Raw genomic sequence first — 16,318 nt, 5'->3', positions numbered from 1 at the left:
TCCTGGCACTGCATTCAGAATCATTAAGCACAATCCAGGCCTGAGAGGGAGGTGGAGTGCTGAAGCCCTGACTTCAGGAGGCAATCACATTAAGCCGTAGTTTTAACACTTAAGACCTCGCCTCTCAACAGAAAACAGCTCTGAGTTGGAAATGTGTGTAAAACAGCGAGTTGAAAACCCAGCCTAACTGCCTCATTTGTCTTCGTCTCTCTGCCAATGGAACAATGGCTTTTGTTTAACCTTGTTTGATTTCCCTCTTAGCGTTGATCCCCTGACGAAGAGGGCTATTATTGGGCCTCTCAGAGAAGCATGTTTCACTAACGAGCGATCACTAATGAAGGCTTTAATGTAGGATTAATTACACTCCAAATTGAATGTCTAATTGCTTTTATTCCCTCTTGATGAAATATGCTCGGGCTGCCACTTCAGAGCCATCTGTTGTAATTAGAAACAGAGAGATGGAGTGGGGGGTGGGGGGTATTGGAAACAAGCAAAGTTTAGTCTTTTGCCCTGGTCACAGTTTATGTCTTGCATTACTGATCCTTCTTTTTTCTGTCGCTGCCTCTCCTCCCCTTTACGCCTATTCCACAGCCTCCTCTTGCTGCCCTGAATCCACCTCTCTGATAAATGATCCCGGCTGTTCTGTTCCCCTTTGCTAATTGTGTCCACTGATGAGTTTAGGCAAACACATTAGCTAATTGCATTTGTGTCTCTCTGATGCTGCCTGATGGATTTAATGCACATGATGCTGAATCTTTGTACTGTTTGCTGCTTGTCCATCTCAATGGCAGTCCAAATAAACGCACACAAGTGTGCACAAACGCTGAGAGGGAGACAAAAATGACAGAGTATGATTGATGTTGTGTTTGAACAAATTGTTTCTGTCTTATTAAAAACCATTGATTTCTTTTAAACCTATTTTTTACACTCTAGTGTTGGGTCAGAGCCAGTTGTTTGAATGGGGAGCCACTTAAAAAGCAATACTTTGGAGTCAAAAGGGGCTTTTTGTCTTCTCAAATGTTGGGACACACATCAGGCTCACATCTATTAGTCAGGTGGGATATTGAACATATTTTATAAACTGAAACCCCCCACATATAAACCAAATCAACTCGACTGGCACCTGCAAGGCTAAGTCGCCCTTTCATTGAAGTTTTTGTAGGCATATTTTCAACAGAGGTTTGAACAGACAATGTTATGATAACCATTTTAGTGAATGAATCCCATATGAATACCATTGCTGGCATGGATAATAACATTCATGTGTATAAAACCTGCTGAACCTGGCACAGCTAATTGTCTCAGTATCTTGGCTTGTGTTAGGGTTAGGGTTAGAGAGTGAGGACATATTGAGAGGTATGGACATTTTGACTGGTCTTCACGACATCAATGGACTATTTGAGGGTTACAATTTGGCTTTAATGGTTCAAGGGTCGGGTATGCCAGGATCAGACTATACAAACAGACAGGCCACAGACAAACGTTCACTTTCCTTCCCAATTAGAAGTTGTAGGATCACTGAACAAGCATCTTTACCCCTTGTAGTTTGACGCAATCCAGGATTTGCGACCTGATGTGTAGCATGCTTCACGAACACAACGCTCAAAGTCTGGGTGTCAGAAGTATTGGGCTTTTCTGCCTCGTGCGACACGTCCATGTGACTTGTTCTCAGACATCATACATGTACCTGATCTGCACCTGATGATGAGATCAGGGTGGGGCCACATGGAACCAAGCAAATTAATGAAACAGGGACTGTTTGTCATGAACGACAAAAAAAAAAAAAAAATATTCTGATCCAGGCATAGGAGGCTAAGGAATCTATCACAGCTATTAAGTTAGCACAGCTAAGTTGTCACACAGACAGAAATGTGTGTGTGTGTGTGTGTGTGTGGTTGTGTAGTACCTTTAAATTAAAGCGGGAATGATATCCTTTTACCTTTTTGGCCATACGGTCTCTCATAGGATGTTAAGCAGTTCTTGGCTGCTAGATTAGATTTGGCAATTAGATTTGACATTCAGGAATAAAGCGTGACCTAAAAAAATATATTTTATTTCTCTTCTACTTTTCTGTTTTATTTCAGGTTCATTCCAATATCATAAATGAACACATCTGGGATATGCAATTATTATCATGCTGTTGTAGCCTGTGTAGAAAGCCAAAAGGTTAGCCATAAGGCTATTATATTCTATAATAGTATTATGTTCTTGAGCTCGCATTAATGTTCTACTGAATGGACGTGTGGCAGGTGCGCTTTGTACCAGTGCTCTGCAACTGTCTGATAAGACAATGACACAATATGATGAGAAACAACACTGGTTGTCAGTAATTGTTCGCACAGAAAAAGATGACACAGTTGTCAATAGCCATGCTCGATGTGCCTGTGAGTGTGGAAGAGGCTGCATGTGTGTGTTACAAGGACTCCCCCAGGAGCAAATGGCTTTAAGCAACACAAGCACTTGATCAATATATCAATATTCAGCTTAGGAGGTCTGAAGACACACAGATCTATATGTCCACTCACCAGAACCCTCAAACACACCAGTGCATACGCATCCATGGACAGAGATACACAAAAACAGATACGCTTTAGGCTCTGTGTGACCCTTAACTAATCAATTATTCAACACTTGATAGGGACGCCACGCGCCGCCGTCATCATTAAACTCTGACACGCGTCCTCTCCAACACATTATGCACATATGCACTATTGTTGGGGTTGTAAAAGATTATGGGTCCACAAAGACAAAGATGGTGCTGTTTCTGGCAAAGAATAGACAAGATGCTAATCAAAGGCACACCTCTAACATGACCTCGCCCCTGCAGCTAGAGCTTATTTAAATGTCAGCTTATGGCACCAAAGGTATTGTTATTCTAATGACAGACTTGAACAACAGTATAGACACCACGGGAGATGCGTCTTGTGTGTTCAGATAATCCAACTGTCCACACTCTACACACACCAATTGGTCACAGTTAGGGGTCTGCAAAATCAGATAGTAAACCACGCACGTGTGCACTGGGTAGGGTTTGCAAAAAGAACATGACAGGGGTGGACTGGACATACGATGCAGCATCTCCTGCTACATATCTAGTATCTTGTTTTACTTTATTTTGGCTAGTTCACATTCGAATAAAACCAAATGAAGGACTGTTAGTAAAATAACTATTACTAAATTAACTATTAAAAACAATTTTTCTACAGTCCTAAACCACCAACTGGTGACAGCTCCTTCTTCTCATGCTTTAAATAAATATCTATATTTGTTTCTATACACATTATAGTACAGAGAGTAAGAATAACCTCAAAACACACAAAATTAAAGTAAATATGAAGGTTTCCGTATTATGATAATAATAAGAAGCTACCAATGCAGCTTGACTGAGAAATCTTTTGGAAAAAAATTATTATGCAAAATGTGTTAAATACTTTTGATGAAGTGTAAATTCTGGATAAAACAGGCAGTGCAACATGCTAGCACTGTAGCCCATAATGATAGCAGAGCAGCCAGATATTATTAGCTGCTAATCAGACAAATTCAGATGAAGGCAAGTCTGTGTGTTTACCAGGAATCTATGTGACAACCCTCACCAATAGTCATGATTTTTGGGTAATGACCAACAGGACAAGAAATTGGACATCTGAGAGATGAACGTTCCTGAGGAGAGGAGTGAGTGGCCTCACTGTTGAGGCTGCTCCCACTTCAACCAGGAACGGATAAGTGGTTGGAAGGTCAGACCAACAGCATGTTGTGGTGGAGGCCTTAGCATTTTGCATTATTCAGTGTGTGCAACATGTGGACACCATGGCCATTATTGATTTCAGAAGCTCTAACATTAAAAGATCTTACACCTTCTTAGGAACTCGGATTTGATGAAATTTGATCTATAAACAAAGTTTTACAAATTGCTTTAAATTGATACAAGTTCGGCACACTCTAACATACTAACCTTACATCTAACCTCAGGCCATACATTATCCCTGAACTTGAGTCTTTACTCTGAAACTGCATGACATTACTGTGATGATTGGACCCCCCCAATGTTTAGAAACACAAACACACACACACACACACACACACACACACTTTCTACTCTGTACACATACCTATCCAGTGAAGTGAATGTAATTCAATTGCATATCTGGCTAACACGATTCAATTAGACTGAGGCATTTAAACCAATCACTTCCCTGGTCTTCATTCAAATCAGTGACATCATTCTGATCATTTGTGGCACCACTTAGGCAGTAAGGAGCCAAATAAAAATGGAAATGTGGCTCTAAGAGCATCGCTACAAGCTGCAGCGGATTAAGGAGTTAAATGGGGGTTTTGTTTTAGGTTCAGATTAATTGACTCTTGCATCACTGGCGAACAAACAAAAAGATAAGAGCTGCCCTTTTAATCATTAATAGCGATAAGGAAAGCTTTGAATCTAAATGTGGCGAATTTGTACTGTGGAACAGGACTAATTATCAGAGACTCACTCTGAAGGTGCCATTTGGCTTCATCCATGTTTTAGCCAGGGGTTATAAATGTATAAGAGGCAGCATCATGTAAACAAGTCTGTCAGCAGATGTCGATGGGGGCTTTAGGGGAAATCCTTTATTTTATCATTTCACGTTGATTTGGGCCTCTAACTTTTCCTCTATTGTCAAAAAGATGAATTATTTTGCAGATGATGTCTTGACTTTATTTAGCATGCAAATGCAAGCAGAAAAGGCCTGGAACAAAACACTACTGCTGCTTTAGAATCTTTCAAGATGTTAACCGTAATATGATTTAAGTGAAAATCAAAGGGCCCAACTATATATTTTTTTTCCTGCAACTCATTTTTTGGGTACTTGAGCAACTACCAAAAAAAACAAGCGCAGAACCTGAGGAGTTATTCACGCTTAAATTGCAAATAATGATTGGAAGGATTAGGGTGAGGGTTAGTCTTTCAAGGTTTTAACCTTTCAGAGGTCACTAGGCATGAGTGTTTGTGTGATGCTTTTCCACAGAAGTTATTTGTTATCTATTACAATCCCACTTCAGCCACATATATCACGCTCATAAAGAAAAGGCCATTCAAAGAGTTTTTCATGCCTGAGTCTCAGATAACTGATCAATATTTTAAAATGCTTTCATGCACTTTACACAGCCCAGGTCATCTTAAAACCAAATTCTAAATGCTTCATGTTGAGGGATTTTTTTTTTTAATCAAAGAGAATACATGTGGTTTTTCATCACAAAACATGCACAGTTACTGTACTGGGGCTCTGAAGTAATGACTTTCTGTACACAGCTCAAGGTTATGTAAACCTGTGACCTAGCCAAGTCACACAGCAAGGAGCCACACAAAACACAAAATAAGACGCAAACATCAGGTTTTAATTGGTTTTCTGTCACTATACACAAGTGCCTTCTATGGTGTTTAGTTTTTTTTTCTGTTTTTACTCTTTTCTCAAGCAGTAAACTGTAAACTGTTGAAACCTCAGTCGAACTGTAGGTTTTAGTTTGGGAACATTGCTTATGTAATCACACAGCACTTAACACTTTAAAGTTTCATCAAAGGATCTTCTTTGATACGACCTGATGTTTGGGTCAGCTCTGTCCCTTTCAAGGTGGAATGAGAGCTTCACACATCACAGATGATTCTGCTCCCTTCATTCACATTTGCTTGAACTTCTGTAATACAGTGCCAGCAATTAAAAAAGGTATAATTCCAACTTCCCTATTTTACAACCAGATGTATGTTTTCTGAGCAGCAGTGCCAAGTGGCAATGGTAAAAATAAAGAAATAATAAAAATAGAACTGATTCTGTAAGCAATTCTGGGAACTCTCTCTAACTGTTGAAACTAAATGAATCAAAACAAAAGATTATGTCAGAGAGATTGAAGATGAAGAAGGGAATAATGGCAGAGATCTACAACAAGGGACAACTATCGCATTAAAAGAGGCAATTGTAAGAAACGTCCATAGAAACTCCAATGTCCAATAGAAACTCTTCCAATACAGCTAAAATACATCACCATAAACCTTTTTGCCCTTTCTTCATATTTGAGATTTTTATTGTCATGGCAAACTGTAATGTGGTAAATGTGCGTTTTTGCATTAGAAAATCTTTTCCTTGAAAATATTTTTTAAGTACTCTCCATCTGGACTTTGATCTTAAATGTGTCCTGCCAGCATCCTGTCAGATGTAACTGCTCTAATGAAACCATGCCAACACATTAAGAGGCCACATATACAGTATGCAGCTGCTCTTTCTAGTCCCGAGCAGGGAGCATATATGCAAACCTGCTAATTTAAAAGTGAAAGGCAAAGTTTAATGGAAATGTGGGGATAACATTAGTATATTCAGGACTTTTAAGGATTCAAATTGTGTCTTGTGCTAAAACGTAAAAATCAAGGATGTGTCTGTAATCACACACTGGTTCCCTCATCCCTCCTCCTCATACAGGGGATTGGATTGAGGGCACTATGAAACCTGTCAGTCTGCTCATCTCAATCAGCAATCTAGCAAACCCATTTCTTCTCTCAGCTCGCCAGCACGATCTGTTCGAATCTCAGCTATTTAAACTGCCTGCCTGGCACCCAGTCTTTGCCAGGCTCTGTTGTGCCCAGGCCAGATCTTTCAGTGGTGTTTCTGACTGATTTTTGGCCTTGTCCTGGCCTGATAAAATGCCTTTTCTCAAGTCTCTGCCTGCTCTGTGCCTGTTATCTTATGGCTGAGTGTCCTACATTTTAACCCGCAAAGAAGACTTCGATTGTCACCGACACTCCTCTGAAGGAGGCACTTGAAGCTGAAAGGCAAGCACAAGGAAAAAAAATGGCTATTCCAAAAGAAATGCAAGGCAACCAAATCCAAAATACCAGAGATGCGAAGCAAGGGGAAGAAACAGCGGGCAGGTACAAAATGAAAAAAAGGTGAGGTGTCTTTACCAATTGACTTCCATTGGTGAACTATGGCCACACTTCAGGACTGGTTTAAGTTTCACAATGTACCGATGCTTTATTTTTTTTGGTTGTCCAATTCAATCTGGAATTTTGAGTTTAATAAAGATAAAACAGGCAGTTGAGACAGAGCCAAAACCCTACATAACAGCAGCTCCTAGTGAATTTAAGGCTTAAATTAATGGCTTAAATTTTAAGCCATTACGTGTTGTGTAATAGTTTGTGTGAATGTTTAACATGTTCAATGATTTTTTTCATCACCAACGCTAAACATTTTCTCTGCCTGACTTCAGTGTTCACTTTCAAGTAAACAAAGAGAAACAATGATTTTTCTGCTGTTTTATTAGTTGCAAACTCCAGCGAATAGTGGGGGCAACATGTCACATGTTCAAATTTTTCATTCAATCGCCTTTAATTCACTCCGCTGAACCACTCAACTCCTACACCAGCACTTTGTTCTAATTAGTGTATTTCCATGATCTCTGCCTATATGCTCCTCTACCTGTCCTCCACCCCTCTCCTCCCTCTCTACCCAGGCGGCCATCAGCAGGAGGGTCCCCCTACATGAGCCTGATCCTGTTCAAGGTTTCTTCCTGTTAAACGGAAGTTTTTCCTTGCCACTGTCTCTTGTCCGAACAAATCCCAGGGCCTGACCCCCAGGTTCTGTAAAGCACCTAGAAACAACTTTGATTGTAACAGAAGCTCTATAAATAAAGAGTAATTTAATTCTGCAATGAGACAAAATATGAAAATGACAAAAATACAAAATATATATCTGAGACTTTGGTCTTTCATGTGGTGGTTTAATATTATGTATTTATTCCAAGAAACTTGTAAGAGAGTGAAAGTGTGACAACAAGCCACGTTCTCTACATTGAGTATTATAGAGGGAACAGACACCAAGTGAGTCACTGTATAGGAGAACGGTGGGTTTTGGTCAAATGGTAAATACTGCAGGCTCACGGTGAAATGAAACCTGAGAGTTAAGCCAGGTTTACAAAGTTGGAATACTCCATGTTTCTGCAAAAACCTCTGATTGTGTGGTTCATCCCATAATGACTCATAAAATCCTAAAACATGAAGGCAGATTTGAACTTCCAACTGTTATTTTCATAGTAACAAATTTACCCCTTTATAAAGGTAACTCTGGTCCATTTGGTCCTGTCCTGACACGTCAATGCACCTCTGTACTACTTCAAATACCACTGCATAGCCAGCGTTTGATCCATTTCTACATAGTCTTATGTGAATGTCTCACAGGATGTGACCAGCAGAAAATATAGATCGCAGTGTCCATAATGTGTCCCCTTATGTGTATTAATCAACTCTATTGACCTCACTTCCTCGCCACGCATCGCTCTGATTGCTTGTTTACCATTAGGGCCGATTGTCTCGCTTGCTCAATAGCCCACCTCCATCTGCATATAAACAATGAAACCATCAGCTAGGTAACAAGAGTGGGGACAGCAGTTCAATACCACTTTGAGAGGTCTCCAATAATCAGCCGTGTTGGAGCCAGGCGGGGTGCACGCGAATACAAGCAAGAGGTATTGACAGGCGCTGGTTGCCTTCAATCAGCTTATATCTACTGGCAGGGAAATCTGCCGCACACTGTGTGCGCCCCGAATTATCACTGAGGAAGACATCATTTTAGAGAGAGGTAGAGAGTGAGAGGACACGTCCACAGAAGGAGCAGGTGAAGGAGGTATAATAAATGGAAGCTCTGCAGGACTTTTGTGTAAAATGTGGTTTGAAGGCCATGACAAAAGCATGAAAGGATAAATCTGGTCCATTATAAGTTATCTACATAAATATAGGGGACTTTTTTTTTTTTTCAAAAGCCTTATAACAGTATAGCTTGTGGAATAAAAAGCTATATGGCAGCGAAACGGCACAGTTGTGACTTACTTAGGTGGGTTATATAAGGTAAATGAATAATGCTTTCAACTTTGGATTGATTGAAACTTGGTGCCATTTTAATCAGTCCATTGTCTTACTTCTATTTTTGTCCTGTTGGTGATATTGACATGTAACATGGTGGATTATTATGCCTGCTGGATAACTTAGAACCATTAAAGTGCAGTTTGCCTGGGCCAGGATGTTATCTTTAACCTTCAGAGCTTAAACTTTTTTTTATATGTTCATGCTAACAACTCAAACCCAAAGGAATGACTAAGTTACTGTACTATATGTACGCTTTTGTCATGACAGAAAATGGAAGAATGAAAAGATCTATGCATTTCTTGAATAAAGATCCATTTTTGATAAAATGTCCCTGATTAGGTGAGCGCCCTGTGAGCCTTGCACTTTAACCAAGAATGCACTCTCCATCATTGGAATGCTCTCTCTTCTCTCTCTCTCTCTCTCTCTCTCTTTCGCTCTCTCTCTTTCTCACACACACACTTCAAAACCCAGTGGTATCAAAGCTGCCAACACATCATTTACATAATCACTTCTTGTTAGATGCTGGGCTTCCTTGTTTTGGTAAAATATGCTTAACCTCGTCACACACACGCATGCACACACATTAAAACCCGTGCACGTAGTGCCTGGCTTGGGTCATATTAAGGTCACTGGTAAATTGGCTGAGGGCAGCAGACCTCACAGCTCTTACATTATAGAGGCAAATTAATTAGTGGGTCGCTGCAAAGTCAACACATTGTCGATGCAGCTTACATCACCATGATGCCAAGAGGTTTCTCTAAATATGACCAAAATAATACTTCACATTTCTCCACCCTGAAAATCAAGAGTTTAATAACGCAAATGTAGATATTTGAGCAATAACCAAGTAAAGCTGACTTTAAAACAAGTTCTGTATTTGCGCTTTTATGTTGCTTAAAAGTGGTGTTGAGTTGTGGCAAACTGCAACAATAATTGTTGATGGATGCTTAATTCTTTCCCAATTTATTTGTGTGGTTATGACAGTAGCAGGAGCCGTTGCAAATGTGTGTTTTGCATCTATTTTGGAAAGTGATCTATTGGGAGATGAGCTGCACCTTATCGTATCATCTCATAGATCTCTGTCAAAATACTTTTCTTGAGCATTTTAACACCTGCAAAACACAATAATAGTTGGAATTATAATTTAAGGGAAAGGGTTAATCCATATTCTGGGTACAACCAAATTATGTGTCTGCTCCTTAAAGGAAAAGTTCTGATTTAAACAGAAACCCGATGCTGAATCATCAACAGGAGAGGAACTCCTGTTGCCGTTTCTGTCAGTCACCGCTGCGCTCGCCAAGCAGCGGCAGGCGAACAGTTGGCAGCTCGGGGGCCTCGGGCCAACCCCTACCATATGGCAGACGCTGTAGCATGGCTGTGTCAAACTCAAGCGTTTTTTAACGACCAATTAGGCTCATTAGTCCTTGATTAGAGACGGTGCAGCCTGGGGGAACCACATGGAGGGAAGGGGGGGGTTACAGTGGTGACATCAGAGAGCGACTGCAGTGTGTGAATTAATAGTAATGTGCACAAAGCAGAATAAAACAGGTGAAATGGCCTGCCAAACTGAGTTTAACTGGATATATATATATATTTATTTTATTTTATTCATTCAAATTCTGAATGCAAATGAAGCAAAAATGGAGAAAAACAGAAAAGTTTAAGGTTGCTCTGTTCGTGGAATTTTTTTTTTGTGAATTTGTTTTCTTCATAGACATTTAATTGAGTCTCTGCTTTGTTACATTTTTTAATACCCTACATAACATGTTACCATCATCCCACAATTAGTGTTTTTTATTATTTCAACTGGCCATGCAAAAAAAAAGTGTTTATCTGTGGGGGGATGTTTTGAACTGATAGAAAACATCCAAAAAAAGCAAAACTCCCACATCGCCAATCATCACCATCTCAAAGGCATTTAACTATAGGGAGAATGGTTACACAACATGCGTGTGTGTGTGTGTGTGTGTGTGTGTATGTAGGGGGATTTAGACTCTAATGATAATTCTACATATGGTGACTGGATAAACCTGCCTGAGCACTGAGATCATAAATCCAATCTGAGGGATAATAATCCTTGTGCCAGATGAGGAATTAATGCCAAATGTTTTGCAGTTGGAAAGCTGTGATGTGTTTGTGGCGTGTTTTCTGTTCATTATGCTGATAAAACACATCAGCGGGAGAAAATTACATTACCGTGTTCATTTCTTTAGCCCTCCCATTGTTGTGTGGGGCTGTCTCACATCCAACATAAAGGCCTGTTCTGATTTAACTGAATATACGCAGCGCCACGCTGATTCCAGCCACCAGAATATTTGCATCTCGCAGAGTGTTATTTATTTTCTTCCTTTTTTATTGTGTGAAGTCACCCTGTACTAATCCTGCAGCATTGCTATTAAGCTTAGGGCCGTGGAAATGGACAAAGTGTAAGACATGCGGGGCACATATAAGCCAGATTAGCACTGAAACCCCCCCACAAACATTGTTGCCTCATTCAAATTCACATTTCTATGTATGTTGTGCTCAATAGGCCGTTATGCTACTGTGCAGTTATTCTGAGAAAGTTTAGAAAAAGGCTTAAGTCCTCTGGTGAGCATACAATTTAAAAAAAAGAATAAAAATACAAAGAGTGTGAAGGAATAGGAGCAAAATGGTTAATAACAACAATGATGGATGACAGACAGAGGTGAGAATGTTATTAAATTAATCCTCAACAATGAGCAACAATGAGCTGCAGAGAACCTGGAAATTAAAAGAGAAAAAAGAGGGAATCAGGGAGGGAGAGAGAGAAAGAAGGAGACAGAGGGAGAGAGAGATCTCCAGTGTTTGACATTTCACCTCGCTCACTTGATAAGGGGTGTCACCCTCTGGTCCTCAGGGCTTTGACTGCTGTCTGCAGTCATCACCCCTCCCCAGCACAGGAAACTATTGATCAGCCAGACAGCACTGTCTGTGTGTGTGGGTTTGTGTGTGTGTCTGTGTGTGTAGGTAACTCCATGTGCATACAGCACGTGTCAGTAGGTACACCATGTGCTTATTCAAGCCCAGAATTTGCATCTGTGGCGTAATCAGTCGACTCTGGACCCCTTTTTTTCCACCACTGCCTTCATTTTGTGTTAATGTCCTGTGTTATCTCATTACCGTGTTGTGTGTCTGTTTTAGGAAGTCCATTAGTGTCCCGTAGCTCTTCATGATGAGAGTGAGAGATCACCGGGCTGAAAGAAAGTGACTGTCGATAGAAAAGCTCAGTACTCACTGTGGTGCAGCTTCACACCCGGTCGTGATCTGATTTACAACAGGCTGTGTGTGTGTGTGTGTGTGTGTGTGTGAGCGTGCGTGCGTGCGTGCGTGCGTGTGTGTGTTCTCAGATGGCTTCAGTGACCACTGCTTTATTCACGTCCCACGTTCTCAAGATTGTTTTAATCAATTCTAATAATTCTGCTTTGATCCAGCAAAGGAATTCTACACAGACGTATCACATTGTCCAGATCCAGAACCTGTAGTGGGTGTGGTTTAGACCGGAAGTTCTTTATTCATTACAAATTGGGGAAAAAGGCAATAAATTAATATATATAAAATAAAAATAGTTTGGTCCTTTTTGTAAATGCTGGCCTATTGAGGGAGTAGAGTGTTTGTTTTTAGGTCATTGATGAGAAATATAAGAAAAGTAAAGGGTGAGCTTTTGCAAAGAAAACATTAGCTCTGATGTATTAAAATTTTCATTTAACTCAAACACTGTGAGATAATTTTAAAAGCAAAAAAAGGCAGATGTAGCTCGAGGAATATATGTGTCTAATATGAAGTAAATGTTGACGTAATTAGCATTTTTTTCTTGCTTTAAATGAATTCACTGCATTTGGAAAGATAGACGTGTACTTATTTTCATTGTTCCCTGAATGAATTCGGAAAACTCATAAAGAGAGATGATTTTGTGGGCCATTTTGTAAATGTTAGAAGGCAGCAACAGTAAAACTCATGATTATCTCACTCATAAGGTATGTTTAAAGGGTTTGTTCTTCACCACAAGGACTGAAAACAAGAATAAACAGGTTAAAATAAATTGCAAAACAATTGAAAATCGATAGTTTAACCCAGGCATGGGCAAACTACGGCCCGGGGGCCACACGCGGCCCGTTAAACGTTTTAATCCGGCCCGCCAAACTTGAAAAATTAAATGAATAAACCTTGTTAATGTTATATTTTCACTGCAATTCTGGTGTTTTCCCACTAGAAAAAAGACAGTCAGGAGGAGAGTGATGGTGATATCCTGAAGGATAACAGAACTTTCAGTGCTTTAAAATAGAAATGGTTATTAATTTTTTTTAAAAAGGCACATTTTATTCATTTGATTTTAAGTGTTTTAAGACTCATTCCAAAGTCAGATATTTTGTTGTAATGCTTCTCTTCATTTTCATTTGAAATTAAAGCACATGTTTTCTCCATATCCCAAGATGTGTATTTTTTCTCCAATGAGGTGAGGTTACCAAAGCACTCCATCCATCCATCTGCTCCTGGTCCGGCCCCTTTGTCAAATGTTAGAACCCATTGTGGCCCACGAATCAAAATGTTTGCCCACCCCTGGTTTAACCCTCACTTATAAACCCAGAGATACCAAAAAATCTCTGAAAGACATGAGTTAGAGTAGAACTATGAGAACTAAGATACCTTGATAGAAAACCCAAAAATGGGTCCAATAATATCACCTGTTCAGCTATTATTACTCATCATAATAGTCAAAAGTAAACACCCCATTTCCAGTCCTTGATGCAGGTTTCTCCATGCAGATGCTGCTGTCTGGTGTCTCTTCTCTGAGGAAACCCTGTTAGCATTAGCAATGGTCGTTGCTGGCCCAGAAGACAGTTGAAGGGGAAAAGCATATTAAAAAGAAAAGGCCTGATTTTCAGCCCCACAGTTCATTACTTTCACCTTCGAAGGAACAAGACTATAGCAGTATCAATAATCTTCTACAATGTGTTATCATCAACTCAAAACGAAAAGGAATTATTAAAGATATCATGGAAACAAGTTAGTCTAACAGATGCATAGAGGAAGAAATCGATATTGTGATGGGGAATATACACAAGTGGGATTGAAAATGAGATTTAGATGCTACAACCTTCTGAATAAATATAATGTAAAGGTTAACGAGAGGTAATTAGGGGTAAATATTTACCCTTATGTCTTTGTGCAAGTACAGATTTCAGTCATCTCTTACCTTTTTCTGCACCCGGTTGACAACTTGCTATGTTAATTAGCAGCAGTTAGAAGCTCTCGCAAATGCCCAGTTTAGGGACTAAAACAACTGTAGATGAGTTTTTTTTTTGAGGGCTGCAAAACATTTTAAATTTAGCCCAAGTCTAAAAGGGATCATTTTCATACTCTGGTGGTCTGTACTGAAATCACCAATTTTCTGCAAGGCCAGAAACTCAGAAAACTCTACGATATGTTGTAAAGCAAGAGAGTTTTGCTTAATGTGCTCAAATTATGCGAAGCAAAGCCTGGTCCTCCTGGATTAGAGTTTAACTAATGCATTAGCGCCCACACACACTTGAAGCCCACACCTGACCTGAATTTCACACCCTAAACCTAAACTCCACATCAGAAACGGCGCGCTAATTAGCCGTAATCAAAGGAAATGAGAGAACACATTTCTGCTCGTCTGTTTCAATGGTGTGAGAAATTTTACCGTCCTGGTGAAGGCAGAAGCTTAAGAATTCTGGAAATAAATGATGCACCTGCATTGAAAATTCTCCCATAGCGAGATGGATGCAAGGGGCTCGGTCCACTCTGTATTTGTTCAGTAGCTCTGGGAGGAGAGAAAAGGAAAGAGAAGGAATAAATGCGGGTGAGCACAGATTCACGTTAAAAATGACACAATTAGTTCAACTCTGAAGTGCGTGTTAGTCACGCATGGCTTCCCCCTTAGACTCACATGAGGTGATCAGACAGGCAAATACTCCCAAGGCCTGGATGTATAGTCAAATGAAACACACTTGCTTGCACACGAAAACATCAACACACAATCAACAAAAGGCTATGAGCTCCCCAGTAAACCAACAGGAGCGTGCCGCATTCACATCTACTGTCCCCTTTTTTTAAATCTAAACAGCACTGAAACCTGCTACAACATGCACAGGGCAATATGGAAACATTACAGGAACGCCTGTAATGATTGTGTGCAGGAAACACTGTTCTAATTCCGAGCGCCTCAAACACTGAAAAATTGATCTTTACTTTGGGGCGATGCGTTTTGAGACAAAAGAGGAAAAGTAACTTGATATGCAGGAAATGAAGAAATGAAAACTACAGTACACAGAGCACTTTGAGTTTGCGCTTTCAAAGCTGGGGAGAAATGAGCTTTTGAATCCCCCCACTCCTTACGCCTCCCCCACCCCCCGTGAGACAGCAAGGAAAAGGCAGGGCCTGATTTTATTAATTTCATCTGTAGTTATGTTTCTCCTGAATAAAACATTAATGCTCCCAGGAACAAGGGAATAACAGAAACAGAAAGAAAGACAGCTGCTTTTCTTTTAATTAGCAAGCGCAACTCATGCTCTCCAGCTGTCCCAGCTAGCTGTCTTTATATCGCCCTTCAAATGTTCCTCTGTCAATCAAGCATCTTCCTCCCAATGCGAATGAAAGGGAACTTTTGTCGACTTTAAAACCGCAGCCTCTCACTGTACAGGCACATTTTTGAGGTTGTCGAAGGTTTGGGGGTAAAAAGTTTATCATTGTTTTCTGGCTCCATGCCCTCACATCCGGCTCATCAAGTGCTGACTTTAAATGTTAGGCCATGACTGAAAACACCACCAAAGGTATACCTGAGCATGGAAATTCTCGCTTAACTAAACAAAACTATGGCATTTCATTGTGACCTTCAGGAAATCTTATCAAAAAAGTGCAATCATTGAAACATTTAACATTTTAAACACTGAAAAAACAAGGATGGCACTACCACAGCATTTGCATTGCTTTTTTAACGGAATTTCGATTGAAAACAGACTTATTTCTAACATTTTTAATGCAGGTAAATTTCAGGTGCTGCTTTCAATTTCTGAATGAGGATAGACAGATGATAGAAACATAACCATCCATTTGGAAATATAAGTCAAACATAGTGGCCATATCAGGGAAATGGAAAATATCATGGATTCCTGGGTAAACTGTTGCTAGTTGGTCATGTTTAAACTCACTGTACACATACTGAAGGATTTTACACTTCTTTTCTTGATATTAGAGACAGCAAACATGTCGCCAGACTCATAAAATGTCTGTCCTCTACAGAGGTTAAATGACAGTTTATGGAAATAGTAGGCTAATATAGTTGCAAAAGCTCTAAATCCATTAAGTTCCACTCTGGCATAACAGAGACCTCAGTGATCACAGTGAGCTATGCAATCAAGGGTCTCAAGAGCACCTCTGAGGGGTGGTTGT

The 16,318-nt window shown here is 40.0% G+C and overlaps 1 long non-coding RNA gene across 2 annotated transcripts in view; it reads right to left on the bottom strand.

The window, feature by feature from the left end:
• LOC130514054 (uncharacterized) overlaps positions 1–16,318 on the bottom strand; it is a 91,561-nt gene that overhangs the window by 40,083 nt on the left and 35,160 nt on the right. For both annotated transcript variants that reach the window (XR_008946895.1, XR_008946894.1), the window contains exon 3: positions 14,620–14,690. This is a non-coding gene — a long non-coding RNA (uncharacterized LOC130514054). The remainder of the gene's footprint in view (positions 1–14,619; positions 14,691–16,318) is intronic.

This window comes from Takifugu flavidus, chromosome 17, assembly GCF_003711565.1.
Source record: "Takifugu flavidus isolate HTHZ2018 chromosome 17, ASM371156v2, whole genome shotgun sequence".
Classification (NCBI taxonomy): domain Eukaryota; kingdom Metazoa; phylum Chordata; class Actinopteri; order Tetraodontiformes; family Tetraodontidae; genus Takifugu; species Takifugu flavidus.
Note: the sequence above shows the minus strand (reverse complement) of the source record. Positions and strands in the feature narration are given on the sequence as shown.